This window comes from Bos taurus, chromosome 16 (genome assembly GCF_002263795.3).
Source record: "Bos taurus isolate L1 Dominette 01449 registration number 42190680 breed Hereford chromosome 16, ARS-UCD2.0, whole genome shotgun sequence".
In the NCBI taxonomy this organism is placed as follows: domain Eukaryota; kingdom Metazoa; phylum Chordata; class Mammalia; order Artiodactyla; family Bovidae; genus Bos; species Bos taurus.
Window position 1 is genome coordinate 26,430,830 of NC_037343.1, and position 12,957 is coordinate 26,443,786.

A 12,957-nucleotide genomic window follows, 5' to 3' on the forward strand; every position below is an offset into this window, starting at 1 on the left:
ATGATTTTTGTTTTAATGTTTTTAAAGTAGCATTTGTCATGCTATTAATCAGTTACTATGTTAAATACATTAAGATAACCTTTTACTAGGATAGAAACAGAGGGAATATTTCCTAACTCATTCTATGAGGCAAGCATTATCTTAATACTGAAACCTGATAAAGATATTACAAAAAGAAAACTACAGATCAGTATCTCTTGACATAGATGAAAAAAAAATTCAATGAATTATTAGCAAATTAAATCCAATAATGTAGAGAATTAGAGTTGACCCTTGAACAACATGGGGTTTAGGAGCCCTAACACCCCGTGAGTGGAAAATCATGTATAACTTTTGACTTCCCCCAGACTTAACCAGTGACAGCCTGCAGTTGACCAGAAGCCTTATGAATAACATGAAGAGTCAGTTAACACTCATTTGGTATGTTATTTGTATTATATTCGTATTCTTATAATAAAGTCAGCTAGAGAAAAGAAAATATTATTAAGACAAATCATGAGGAAAATACATTTTCCTACATTACTATATTTATTGATACTGTAAATTTACCTTGTCTGTTTACAAGATGAATTACCTTTCAGTACTTACATCAGTGTTGCTGTATATGTTACAAAACACTGTAGATGTTATGCACGTTAATAACACTAGAAATAAAAAATAACATGGGAAAAGGAGATAACCTTTTATTGTCCATAGTAACTAATTCTAGATTCTAATATAACCCATTTACAAATGTGTTCTTTCAGCCACATCTATATTTTGAATATGACTGCACTGCTATATGGAGTATTTTAGTATTCTAGTATATGTCTCATATTCGTACAGTCTTATAGAAATAAGTATTCTTACTCCTTTCCCACTTGTTATTACATTATTTCTAATGTTTTTAGTCATCTCACAGAATTTTATTTCATGTAGATGACTTTTTGAAGCCACACATAGCCTGAGTTTCATAATTTGAACTGCTTGAAGTGAATAACTAATGTGTGTGCTTTCATCGTATGAAACAACTCCTGCTACTTTTGTGAAATATCTAACCGTAATAAATATCTTCTGTTTTAGAGTTTGGGTAGTTTAGGGTTCTTTCCTTGCCAAAAATAATATTGCCACTTGTTACAAATAGTATAAGTAAATAAAATAGGATTAGAATTTTCATTTACTTTCTCCCGTACAATTTCATTTTATATCAGAGAATGCAGTGTGTCATAGTGGTACTTGATCAAAGCCTTTCATAACGACGATAGGTATTTGTACGCAAGTGACGCATATTTTCCAATAAACTCTGACTTTTGGAAAATTAACTTTCCTGTATTTTTATTTCATGACATAAGGAAAGTTAGTGTCATGTTCTCCATCAATATTAGAAGTCTAACTTACAGAAAAATTTCAGTTTATTGGTCATAATTCTTCCTAACATATGCATACTGCATTCATTTTTAGATTCACTTCAGGTTTAGTAACAATACAGCTGTAACCATTATAATAATGTTCTAATTAGATTATAGTTAAGACACACTAATCTTCATTCTAGGAGTATATTTCATGTTAGGGGCATCTGTGGTAAAAGTGGTAAAATATCTTATTTTGAAATCCTATATTGCAAACCAGAAATATTTTGGAACCTCTCCAGAGCCCGTGACTGCTCTGTGCTTTGCTTCTAAATCATCACACATCACAAGATTATATTCTCAGATGATCTGCAGTCTCGTTATTTTGTTATGGCTGAAATGATCCAGCTTGTTTTTTATATAAAACTATCAAATCTGAGCCTTCTCTCCTCCTCTAAAATATGAAACATTCTTTATGCCTTGTGTGGGAGAAAGGCTCTCAGGCAGCATGCTGTTTATGCTGCTCATGTCAAGACAAGATATTGACCAGAATACCAACGTGAAACCTACAATAAACTAACCTGCTTGAGTTATTTTTCACATTTAAAAAGTTCTTTTTAATAGTAATTTTTTTTTATCTTAGGAGAGCTGAAATGTTTGCCAATTTTTTTTTGTATTGCGTAGTAAGATATTTTTTCTTCACAGAACAAAGACCTACATTTTCTCTGAAAGTTATTAATCTCTGTGCTTTTTGCTTAAGATATATTTTCCAGCTTCTGATCTTCATTAAAAATTTTGGTAGTGTATGGATTGATAAGTAAATTTCATTCTGGATGACCAAAATGCTCTCTGGATTGTTGAGAAAATGCATATGATTACCTAGTTTCTAATCCAATTAAGCAAAGGACGTAATGAATACAAAGATTTCTCAGATTAATTAATGCTTGTTTCCAAGGCATTTTATCACAGAAGTTGTATTTGCTACAGTAAGATCAGTCGGCAGTTAAACAGAAAGTCTACTGTTCATTAAATTGAATGGCTCGCTGCAGGGGAAAACTCATTTATTTTCATTCCTTAAAAATATTTTTTGCTAATGCCAAGGAGAATCTTACGTTAGAAACAAGACAAAAAGAAATTTAAAACTTGTCCAGGAATAAGCTTGCATCTTAGCTTCTGGAGTGACCTCTACTGGTTTGGAGAACAGGGTGAGAAGCCAGTTACTGACATCTCTGAGTATTTAGCAGAAGTTTAGTACTCAGAGTTTAAAAGTAGAGAACAGTGCAGCATGTCGCAATCATATTAAAATATATTGAATCTTGGCTATTGTTTCTTTCCTACAACCTCAGTGGACGTGGTCCTTGGGGCTCATATAAATCAGCAGGAAAAATAGGATTTTGTGTACTGAGTTTTACTTTGCAGACTACATTCCAAAGGTACATTTATTCTGTTTAATAAATGATAGTGGTAATAGTAACACATTGTAAAAACAAATTAAAAAAATCACTTCTTCAGTAAGTATCTGTCAAGTACTTGCTAGCTACTAGATCTTCCTGAAGTATGTAAAAATTATAATAATAGAGCTTGTGCTGCTATGTGTAGGTAAAGAGGGTAAGAGAGGGATACAAATGACCATGAGAAAAAGTTAACACGTGTTGAGTGCCATAAGAGCGCTCTCAGGGTCATGTAACTTAGAAGAGGATGAAAGAATTCCTGTCTTAGGCAAGCACAGAAGGCTTCATGGAAGATATGTTATTTGTCATGTGTTGTAAAGAATGGATGGGATGGTGGAAGTTGGAAGTGTGAACAAAAAGCACTGCAAACAGAAGGAAGAGCATAAGCACTGAGCAGTTGTGTGCCACTTTCTTTGGACTAAAGCACATTCTGTCTGACAAGGGCACTGAATGGGAAGGGCAAGGACCCAGATATTGGAGGGTCTTGCATGCCAGCTAAGTAACATGTTTGAACTTTCCTTAGTGCGCGCAGGAGCCATTAGTGTTTTCTGTACCGAGGAGCATCTTGATCAGATCTATCTGTTACGGTGAGAAATCTAAAAGTTCTGTGTTGCTTAGATTGGAATTTTAGGGTACCATAGATTAGATCACGTCTGGTAAGCTGTTGCAGGTTTCTCTAGTGGCTCAGTGGTAAAGAATCCACCTGGGGTGTAGGAGATGAGGTTTCGGTCCCTGATCCAGGAAGATTCCCTGGAAAAGAAGATGGCAGCCCACTCCAGTATTCTTGCCTGGGAAATCCCATGGACAGAGGAGCTTGGCGGGCTACAGTCCACGGGGTCACAAAGAGTTGGACATGACTGAGTGCCTAAACAAGTAGGCTGTTGCAATAATTCCAGGGCACAGTACATAGAAGGTAGGAGAGGAAACGGAGAGGAAAGGAGGGTTTATGTGACAATGGCTATCTTGAGAACAAATAAATAAGGGTAGATAGTGGTATAAAGGTCAAAGGTACAGGTCAGGTGTTCAATGAATAAATATTTAAGTTAAAATTTGGGGCTTAAGTGACTGAGTAAATAGAAATAGGAAAATCAAGAAGTTGTTTGAAGATGATAAGATAATTTGTAGTGGACATTACTGAGTTTGAACTGTCGACAGGACATATATATTGAAATGTCCTTAGATAGCAAACATTGCAAAAATGGAACTTAGAAAAGAAGTTGAATGGGATGACATAGGCAGGAAGCATAGAACAGAAAGGAGAAGTGACAGAAGGCTTGGACAGTGCCTAAGAATTAAAATAAGAGAGTTCAGAGGATCTGCTAAGAAAATGGAATAGATGTTAAAGAAGTCGTGAGTGTTAGAATGATGGAAACTGAGCAAGGAGAAAAGGAGATTGCCAGCGGGGTTGGGAAATGAAGACACGTAAAGAAAATGAGTATTGAGAAAGGAATTTTGTTTCTGAAGAAACAGTTCTATTAGATGGTGAGTAAGATTGTTAGGGGCTTCCCTAGTGGCTCAGACGGTAAAGAATCTGTCTGCAGTGCAGCAGATGCAAGAGACATGGTTCCATCCCTGGGTCGGGAAGATCCCCTGGAGAAGGGAATGGCAACCCACTCGAGTATTCTTGCCTAGAGAATTACATGGACAGAGGAGCCTGGTGGGCTACAGTCCATGGGGTCGCAAAGAGTCAGACCCTGCTAAGCGATTTTCACTTGGGCTTCCCAGGTGGTTTAGTGGAGAAAAGAATCAGCTGCAATGCAGGCGACCTGGGTTTGATCCCTGGAGGAGGGCGTGGCAACCCACTCCAGTATTCTGGAGAATCCCAGGACAGAGGAGCCTGGTGGGCTGCAGTCCATGGGGTCACAAAGAGTCAGACACAGCTGAAGTGACTGAGCATGCACTCACGCAAGATTGTTAGAAGTTAAGGAATGAGAGGAAGTGAGGCTTTGAGTATTGCCTGGCAGTGAAAGGAAAAGAAGAGAGAGACCTGAACACCAGCAGGCCAAGACAAGGAATGACTTGGTTAGGCTGTGGGAAAAACTAAATATTTTTTTTCTAAGGAAATAAAGAAGTTTCTGAGGGAAAAAAAAAGTTGTAGATGGACTTGGGGAGGAAGGGTGAGACAGGTTAAAGAAACATAGCAATCTAGAGCATGTGGATCTAGAGGAGAGCTGTTCAGTGAGCCTTCACAGTGATGGGCATCTTCTCTCTCTGCTCTGTCCAGTGCAAAAGCCATGAGCTGCGTGCAGCCCTGAGCACGTGAAAATGTGGCAAGTGCACTCGAAGCATGAACATTTTAATTGCATTTGATTTTAATTACTTTAAATATAAGTAGCACATGTGGCTACTGGCTACCACATTGGGTAGCACAGACCTAGTATGTAAGTAGTTAATTTAGGAAAGAGGCATGGACATTGTGAGAGATAAGGGATGAGTTCCAGAAGAAGTGTGAGGTAGAGATGATAAAACTTTCAGGCACTCATGGTACTTTCTTTTTCATAAAATAGATAGCATTTTTCACGGAGGACGTTAAGATAGGGAGCATGGGAAAGATTTCCAGCAGTCCCTGTGGGGATTTCAGTGAAGAATCTGTGATAGATGAGATGAATCTCAGCAGCTCGGGGAAACCTCCAGAGGTGAGTCTGCATTTGGTTTAGGTCTCCACCTTCCTGTCTAATGACTTTTTTCAGTAGCATTCCCAAACCTGGAAGGAAGAAAAGATAGTGGGAAAGCAAGTTGAGGGGAGACCTTCGAAGGGCCAGCACAGTAGAAGGCTTGTAAAGTAAATAAATGCTGACCATAAAATCTGAATCAAGGAAGTGCAAAGCAAGGGAAACTAAAACAGGCCTTGGTAAGGACTCGAGGGCTGGAGTGAAGAGCGAAAGAAGGGTGAAGAGGTTCACCCTCAGATTCCTTAGAGGGGTCATCACATTTTCATTTGTAAGCATTGTAGTTTTTGAAGATAGTGTTTTCAACAGGAAATAAGATGTGAAAAGAAGGTGTAAGATATTTAAATGTGAATTATCAGGTGAGAGGAATATGTAAGACTGATGTACATATTTCCATCTTGATGGAAAGGAATTTTAGCATCACGGTTATTTTGTTTCTGCTCCAATTTGCTTACTTTATGGTCTTTACTCCAAATTCACTGATTCAACTTTGACAGTATAGGTTTTTTTCTTAATCCAAATTTGAATAGTAAAACTGTGGTTCATTTTATCCATTTGAGTGATATGCAAATTCATAAAAACTGAATTCATAGTCGGGAGGGACCTGTGAGATTATTTCATCTAAGGTATGAAAGTGAACATGTTGGTTGCTCAGTCATGCCCGACTCTTTGCGACCCCATGGACTGTTGCCCACCAGGCTCCTCTGTCCATAGATTTTCTCCAGGCAAAAATACTGGAGTGGGTTGCTTTCCCTTCTCCAGGGGGTCTTCCCGACCCAAGGATCGAACCTAAGTCTCCTGCATTGCAGGCAGGTTCTTTACCTTCTAAGCCACTGGGGAAGCCCCCATTGACTTTATAAATAGGAGGTCCTAAGCTCTGGATCAGGTGACTAGTTCATGGGTACAGAGCTGGTGAGTGGCAGAGCTGTCGGTGCACCTCAGGACCCCACTGAGTTCCCAGTTCTGACTGTGACTTGAGCAGCATAATGTTCCGGGCTGAAGTCTTTCGTGTACCCAACAGTCTGTACTCTAAAAACACTAAAACACAAGGTGGGATGCTATCTGAAGAACTTTCTTGTCATTACTTTTCTGAACTTGTACTTTCCAGTTACAAAGCTATTGACCTGACCATACTGAAATAGAAATCTGGCTGAAGCAGAACGCTACCATCTACCTTAGATCACAGTTTATTCACAGCCAGCTATTTTGAAGTTTAACACACACACAAAGATTAATAGGTGGGACTTTTAAATGTCAATAAATATAACAACATCTGGAATCACATTTTGGACTGAGTTCAGATGTGAAAGAGTTTGTTACCCAGTGGGTGTTTTTTTTTTTCACTTTTTAAAAAGTACCACCTGTTGTGCCTCTCTGGCCAGTTCTTGTCTCTCTGTCCCTCTCCTGTGCTGTTCTATCTTCCTAGTAATGAAGAAAGATACCTAAGTAATGTGATCTGAGAAAAACTAGGATTTTGTTTTCAGAAAACATCAGAACTTTGTAAGGTTACTAGTGTTTTCTTTTTCATTCTAATATGTTGAGAAACATACAAACCGATTGGAAATAATCCTGATTATTATTTATAAAATAATGGATTTCACATGACAGTATAAGAAGTGTACTTTAAATTGTAACTGTATTTTAATGTAGACCCATTTTTAAAAATTAACTTTCACTGAAGTATAGTTGCTTTACAGTGTTCAGCTAGTTTCTACTGTACAGCAAAGTGAATCAGCTATACATTGACATAGATCCCCTCTTTTTTTGGGTTTCCTTCAACACAGACCCATTTTTTAAAAAACTTTTTACTTTGAATTGGGGTATAGCCAGGTAACAATGCTGTAATAGTTTCAGGTGAACAGCAAAGGGACCCAGCCATACATATACCAAATCCATAATGCCCCAAAGTCCTCTCCATCCAAGCTGGCACATAGCATTGAGCAGAGTTCTTGTGCTACACAGTAGGTCCTTGTTGGTTATCCATTTTAAATATAGCAGTGTGTATATGTCTATCCCAAACTCCCTAACTACCCCTGACAACCATAAGTTCACTCTCTAAGACTGTGAATCTGTTTCTGTTTCGTAAGCGTATTTGCATCATTTCTTTTAAAATTCGCATATAAGGGATGTCATACAGTAGAACATAGACCATTGTAAAATAAAGTGATTAAATGTACAAATCAGTGCCTTTGGTAAAAGCAGAAATAAGAGTTTACATATTTATGCGTTGGGAGTTCAAGTCTTTGGTTTCTGTGACACCTTAACTAAGTTCAGAGGTTTCCTGGAGTAATTTATGGGATCCACACTCTAGAACCTTTGTTTACATCTCTTGGAACGATGAGCATAGTGAAATGGGGTTAGCTTTTTTACTAAACTAAACCAAAGTACTATTCAGATGACCAAAGAATGATTAAATACCTTCATTTTCAATTTTTAATTAGAGGATAATTGCTTTACAATGTTGTGTTGGTTTCTGCCATACAACACTGCGAATCAGCCATAAGTATACATATACTCCTTCCCTCTTGGACCTCCCTCCCATCGCCCAACCCTGTGCTGCCCCTCTAGGCTGTCACAGAGCACGCGGCTGAGCTCCTTGGGTTACACAGCAGCTGCGCACTAGCTATCTGTTGTACACAAGGTAATGTGTATATCTCAGTGATACTCTCTCGGTTTGTCCCACCCTGTCCTTGCCCAGCTGTGTCCACAAGTCTGTTCTTTATGTCTGCATCTCTATTTCTGCCCTACAAGTAGGCTCATCAGTATCACTTTTCTAGATTCCATATTTATGCATTATCTACAATATTTGTTTTTTCTTGTTCTGATTTACTTCACTGTATAACAGGCTGTGAGTTCATCAACCTCACTAGAACTTACTCCAATTCATTCCTTTTTGTGGCTGAGTAATATTCTTTTGTATATATGTACCACAGTTTCTTTACCCATTTATCTGTCAGTGGACATCTAGGTTGCTTCCATGCCCTAGCTATTATCAATAGTGCTGCAATCAATATTGGGGTACATGTTATGGTTTTCTCAGGGTATATGCCCAGTAGTGGGATTGCTGAGTCATATGGTAGTTTTATTCCTAGTCTTTAAAGAAATCTCCATGGTGGCTGTATCAATTTACATTCCTACCAACAGTGCAAGAGGGTTCCCTTTTTTCCATATCCTCTCTGGCATTTATTGTTTGTAGATGTTTTTATGATGGCTGTTCTGACCAGTGTGAGGTGATACCTCATTGTAGTTTTGATTTGGATTTTAATTCTTTAATTCTCTGGGGTAGATTTTTAGGTGTTAACAGCCTTTGCAATACATAAGGCATGAAGTCAGCATACCATAAGTTTGCAAGGACTGACTCTTTCAATATATTTACTTCATTAAATATTTCTTATCCCTCCCTCCCTCTCTTTCTTCCCCAAGATTGGCTCTTTTTAAGGGAAATTTAGAAGATACAGAGGTGAAAGTTACCTTTCCTGCCCTCCAGAAGCTTATACGTTGTCTTTAACACACTGGTTTTCAAAATGTGGGTTTCATACCAGCAGAGTCAGCATCACCTGTGGTCTTTCAGAAAAGCAAATTCTCAGGCCCCATCCCAGATCCTCAGAATCAGAATCTTTGGGAATGAGCTGTTGCCCTCTGCCTTCTCCCAAACTTTCTAGAAGATTCTGGTGCACACTCAGGTTTGAGAACCACTAGTCTAATGACTAGAATTTTATACCTTTCTTATTTTTCTATCAGGAACTTCCCAGGTGGCACTAGTGGTAAAGAACTCGCCAATCAATGCAGGAGACATAAGAAATGTGGGTTCGATCCCTGGGTCAGGAAGATCCCCTGGAGGAGGAAATGGCAACCCATGCCAGAATTCTTGCCTGGAGAATCTCATAAACAGAGGAGCCTGGTGGGCTGCAGTCCATGGGGTCACAAAGACCCCATGGGGGTCATGGGGTCATGACTGAAACAACTTAGCATGTACACAAGCATTTTTCTATCAAGGTAAAATCCACATATCATAAAATTCACTATTTTAAAGTGTACAATTCAGTGAGTTTTAGTGTATTTACAAAGTTACGAAACCATCAGCACTGCCTAATTCTAGAACATTTCTATCACCCCGAAAGAAACTCAATACCTGTTAGCAGTCACTCCCTCTGTCCTCTGTCTCTGCCCCCCAGCCCCTGGCAACCACTAATCTATAGATACATTTTATCTCTATGGATTTGACTGTTCTGGAGATTTCATGTAAATGGAGTCATATGATATGTGACCTTTTGTGTGTGGCTTTCACTTTGCATAGTGTTTGCAAGGTTCACCCAGGTTGTAATATGTATCAGTGCTTTTATTCCTCCTTATGGCTAACAGTATTCCATTGTATACATGCACTACATTTTGTTCATCCATGGAGCACCTGATGGACATTTGAATTGAGCTGATGCCTTAGTTGTTGTGAATAATGCTACTGTGAACATTAGTTATGAGTTCTTTCATGAACATAACTTTTCAGTTCTCCTGGGTATATACAGTTGATTCACCTTATTTGTGGTAGTTATATTCTTTAAAGTCTCTGCAAACACTGCATTAATGCATACTAAGTCACTTCTCTGCAGGTAAAAACAGGCTTAGGTTCCTTCAAGCCTCTGGTCACATTTGTGACATCCAATCAGTACATGCCCTTGTTTTGTGTTTCTGTTTAAAGATATCTTACCAAATATATGGGGCTTCCTCAGTGGTGCAGTTGATAAAGAATCCGCCTGACAATGCAGGAGACACAAGAGACATGGGTTCGATCCTTGGGTCAGGAGGATCCCCTAGGGCAGAAAATGGCAACCCACTCCAGTGTTTCTTGCCTGGAAAATTCCATGGCAGAGGAGCCTGGTGGGCAACAGTCTGTGGGGTTGCAAAGAGTTGAACATAACTGAGCATGTGTCTAATATCTATTGTTAACTCATTAACACTGAGCTCATATCCAGCAGCACTATAACTCACTCCTAAATAAAGCTTTTTGAGCACATGTATTTTCTCTATAAGGCACATCACAGCCTTCTTGAGCTTTGAAACTCCAGACAGCACTGTACATGACACTTCAGGACCATTTTAAACAGTGAAATTGCCAACAAAAGGCATGAAAATTTGAAAAACGTGGCACCAGAACAGACTGCAAAAGGAACACTTGTTTTCAGTGTGAGAGCTGAAACGAGAAGGCAGTGTGTCACCTTGCTGAACCTCGCCTGGGACTTGAGTGCTGCTGCTGCTAAGTCGCTTCAGTTGTGTCCGATTCTGTGCGACCCCATGGATGGCAGCCCACCAGGCTCCCCCGTCCCTGGGATTCTCCAGACAAGAGCACTGGAGTGGGTTGCCATTTCCTTCTCCAATGCATGAAAGTGAAAAGTGAAAGGGAGGTCGCTCAGTCGTGTCTGTTAGAGGACTCAAATTTCCCCCTATTTTGTGTGTGATCACGTTGAAGGACTAAGAAACACCATGAAGATTATTTGGGGATTACAAACAAATTTTAGCATGTAGGCATATTTGCAAATATGGAATCCACAAATAATAAGGATCAACTCTACCTGGGAGTGAAATTGCTGTGTCATATGGTAACTCTATGTTTATTTTTTGAGAAACTGCTGGACTGTTTTCCATAGTGGCTGTAAATACTGTTTTACATTCCCACCAATGTTGTATGACACTCCAGTTTTTCCTTGCCAACTCTTCTTCTCTCCCTCCTTCCCTTCTCCCTTCCTTCCTTTCCTCTCCCCTTCCTTCCTTCCCACTCTTCTTCCTTCCCTCCCTTCCTTTCTTCCCTCCCTCCCTTATTCCTTCCTCGCTTTTTTTGACCATAGCTATCTTGTGGTAAGTCACTTTGTGTCCAACTCTTTGCGACTCAGCTTCCTCTATCCTTGAGATTCTCCAGACAAGGATACTGAAGTAGGTTGCCGTGCCCTCCGCCAGGGGATCTTCCTGATCCAGGGATCAAACCTGAGTCTCCTGTGGCTCCTCCGTTGCATGCAGATTCTTTACCTCTGAGCCACCAGGGAAGCCCTGGTATCCTTGTGGCTGTCAAGTGGTCTCTCATTGTGGTTTTAATTTGCATTTCCTTAATAACTAGTGATGCTGAGCATCCTTTTATGTGCATATTAGCCATCTGTATATTTTCTTTAGAAAAGTCTCTATTCTAAAACTTTGCCTGTTTTTAAATTAGATTATTTGTCTTTTTATTGTTGAGTTGTAAGTTTTATATATTATAATTACTAGCCCCGTAGATATGCGGTTTGCAAATATTTTCTCCCATTCAAAAGGTTTTTTCACTTTCTTGATAATGTTCTTCAATATATAAAAGTTTTTTATTTTCATGAAGCCCAATTTCATCTATTTTTTCCTTTGACTGCTTGTATTACCTTCCTTAACTTTGAAATTGCTATCAATACAGCCCGTTGTAAGAGTTGTTTACACATTTTTATTAAAGTCATAAAAAGTTAGATTTCATGGATTCAGTAAATTATCACTTATTTGCCAGTAGCTGTCATAGGTAATTTTAAAGCATTTATTTGAAGGTATTTGTAAGCTTTTTATGTTGTGACTGTGGAATTTTAAATACTGGCATCAATAGGACCACAAATTTATAAAAAGCAGTGTCAAATTCATTTAACTGTTTTTGTTATGACTGTGGAATTTTAAATACTGGCATCAATAGGACCACAAATTTATAAAAAGCAGTGTCAAATTCATTTAACTGTTTTTGTTAAGGACAATTGAAGAGGAAACACTTAAAACTGCTTTAAATAATACTTTCTTTTTTAATAAAGAAGGCTGCCTCTTTGAAAAACTATGAACTTTCTGCCTTAAAAGCAGAGTCTCAAGAGCCATTTGTGAAAGAACACAAGAATCCCCGGAACTTGGAAATAAACACGATTGGTGTTTATTTGTGTTAGTTTAAATGCAGTAGCCCTATGTGTCAGAAAACTGAATCTGCAACACTTAAGTTAGGCTAAGCAAGCAAATAATGTCAGCTAACATGGCTTTAATCTACTAAGTAACTTTAAGTCCAAAAGATCAAAGGAAGTTATAACTAAAAACAGTCCTTCGTGCAATTTCCCTGTAGAAGCAGGAAAAGGCTAGAAATTACATGTCAGCTTCATATCCTGGCTTGCTGACCTTGTGCTCAGATCAAGCCCCTCTGTATGCCAGCTGTTACCATTACGGAGACCTTGCCCCCAGGGGTTAAGTAGGAGAAAACCTCTCCTGTCCTATAGGAGAGCAAACTCGGAAAGTTCCAACCCCTAACATGCCTAATTCAAAGCAATCTGCGTGTGCTTGTCATTGGGTCTGTCCTGCCGCTCCGAGGAGCTGCTTCTGCGACTCTGTGGTCGCCCTCTGCTGTGCCGTGTTCCTGCGGCCACTGTCGGCTGTTGCTACTGCAGTCACTTGCAGACCAAACCAAACCAGGAACGCTGCTTCTCTTAACAGAAAGGTAATACATTTATTCATGCTTCTGTGAATGTATTTGGGGAG

General features: G+C 39.0%; 1 protein-coding gene across 5 annotated transcripts in view; it reads left to right on the forward strand.

The window, feature by feature from the left end:
- Positions 1 to 12,957, forward strand: part of DISP1 (dispatched RND transporter family member 1) — a 221,790-nt gene that overhangs the window by 134,318 nt on the left and 74,515 nt on the right. For 2 of the 5 annotated variants that reach the window (XM_005216826.3, NM_001038161.1), the window contains 1 exon segment: positions 348 to 420. The exons of 1 other annotated variant lie outside the window; for it this stretch is intronic. The gene's annotated coding sequence lies outside the window, so the exon portion shown is untranslated. 5 annotated transcript variants of the gene reach the window in all.